Below are 2358 nucleotides of genomic sequence, written 5' to 3' on the forward strand. Positions count from 1 at the left end.
GGCGCCGAGCCGAGAACTCCATCTCTTAAAAAAAAAAAAATAACCAGACATTGCGGAGGACACCTGTAGTCCCAGCTACTTGGGAGGCTGAGGCAAGAGAATTGCGTAAGCCCCAGAGTTTGAGATTGCTGTGAGCTGTGACTCCACAGCACTCTACTATGGGCAAAATAGTGACACTCTGTCTCAAAAAACAAAAAACACAAAAAACTGGGGCCCTCAAAGGTCAAAAATCCAATGTCTGCAGCAGCCAGCAAGTCAAATAAATGAATGGATCCTCCTAGATGTGAGACAGGAAGGGGTGAGGACTGTGGTGTTGATTCAAATCTTTATTATTCTTGCGAGAAATTTGTTGCTCATCAAGCTAATGTCCTCACGAGAGGGATGGAGGAAGTGGTTCTTGGTGCCCCAGTTCTTGACTTTGGAGTCTTCACCCCAGCCCAGCCTCCTGCAGTGGCGAGAAGACCCAGGCACCTGCAGCATCCCCACACCTACATTTCTCCCATCCTTCTCGAGTGCTCCCTGGCTTTCCCTCTCTGTCTCTGGCAAGGACAATGGGACTGGACACATGAAACAGCACTTGACTTCCCTTAGATTAGAGACCGGTCATCCCAAGACAGATCTAAATCCTTCCTATCTGTGTGTACACTTCCAGCTTCCTGGGGTAACTGGCTTCCTTCTGTATATACTAAACCCTCTTGTGCTCAGCAGGGTGGCTGACTTCCCTATCTTCCTTCATCTGGTGATGAATTCTAGGCACCAGCCTTCCTCTCATTCCCCTACTTCAAGACCTCAAAGACTAAACCCAAGCAGCCTGGATATAAAGCTGCCCCTCCCTCCATTAGTGCCCAGCCCTCAGAGGAATCTTCTCCGCTTCTGACATCCTCTCCCTCCTTCTTTACCTCCAGTCTGGCTTGGGAGAATAGGTCACACCCTCTTCAGGGGCCTCTTAAAAGACTGACCCCCACCAGTCATCCTCTCTCTCAGAGAGCAGGCGGCCACTCATCTTCCACTGGGCTGCTCTTGGTGGCGAGCAAAGGGCCCTGGGGTGAGCAGGGAGTGCGGTTAGGGAGGATCTAAAACTAGCCAGCCCTCTGAGCTTCTGAGAGATGCCCAGGAAGGTGCTGACACAGCCCTTGTTCCTTCCTAGGGTGAGATGCTGCCAACTCAAGCCAGGAGGCAGAAAACCCCTCAATTCAGAACTATCACTTACGTTTGTGACAAAATTAAATGACTCACAAACACGCTTAGCATAGTGGCTCCAGGCACAGATGCTCTAGCTGGGTGTCCTTGGGCAAGTTGTTTTGCTTTTATAACAGTCTCCTTTTTGTCATGTCAATTAGGGATGACAACCTATCTCAGAGGGATGTAGTGTGGACAGCTGAGATAATAAAAGTGAAGTACTTGGGTGTACAGTTTTCTTTTTCCACTTCAATATTATCTATGACAGTAAAAAAAAAAGAATAAAACAAATGTTGACTTATAAACACATTAGATATTACACATGATAAATTATCAAGCTGTTGAACTAAATAACACAAATGGGTTGGGCGGTACCTATGGCTCAAAGGAATAGGGCACCTGCCCCATATGCCGGAGGTGGTGGGTTCAAACCCATCCCCAGCCCAAAACTGCAAAAAACAAACAAACAAATAACAACAACAACAAAACAAAGGGGCTGGGCTCTGTGGCTCACACCTGTAGTTCTGGCACTTTGGGAGGCTGGGGAAAGTTGTCCCTCCTCCCTCCTCCAGTAGACATGGAAGCCGAGTGGGGAATATGCCACAGAGAGAATGAGCTGAAAAATAACAAAAATATTTTTGTGTTTTTAAAATTTTCCCCATTCTTTTTGGAAAAATAATACCTGCATCTCTGCTTCAGGCCAGTGGAGGGAAAGGGGATTGTCTTTTGTTTTTTGCACTACAAGAGATGGGTCAGCTGAATTGTCCTGAATTTGCCCCACCTCTCAGGTCTAAGTAGGCCTCATAGGTGGGCAGAGTTCAGTGGAGATGGGACAATCAGAATCATTAACTGGCCAAGCAGCAAGTAGGCCATGCCTGTAATCCTAGTACTCTGGGAGGCTAAGGCAGGTAGATCACTTGAGATCAGGAGTTCAAGACCAGCCCGAGCAAGAGTAAAACTGTGGTCTCTACTAAAAAAGAGAAAAATTAGCCGGATGTGGTGGCACATGCCTATAGTTCCAGCTACTCAGGAGGCTGAGGCAAGAGGATTGCTTGCACCCAGGAGTTTGAGGTTGCCACAGCACTCTACCCAGAACAACAGAGTAAGACTGTCTCAAAAAAAAAAAAAAAATTAACTGTAGTTGAACAACAATAGTCTAGAAGTGAAAACTCTCTTTAA

The sequence above is a fragment of the Otolemur garnettii genome, unplaced genomic scaffold, assembly GCF_000181295.1.
Source record: "Otolemur garnettii isolate 467f Iridium unplaced genomic scaffold, OtoGar3 scaffold00031, whole genome shotgun sequence".
Taxonomy (NCBI): domain Eukaryota; kingdom Metazoa; phylum Chordata; class Mammalia; order Primates; family Galagidae; genus Otolemur; species Otolemur garnettii.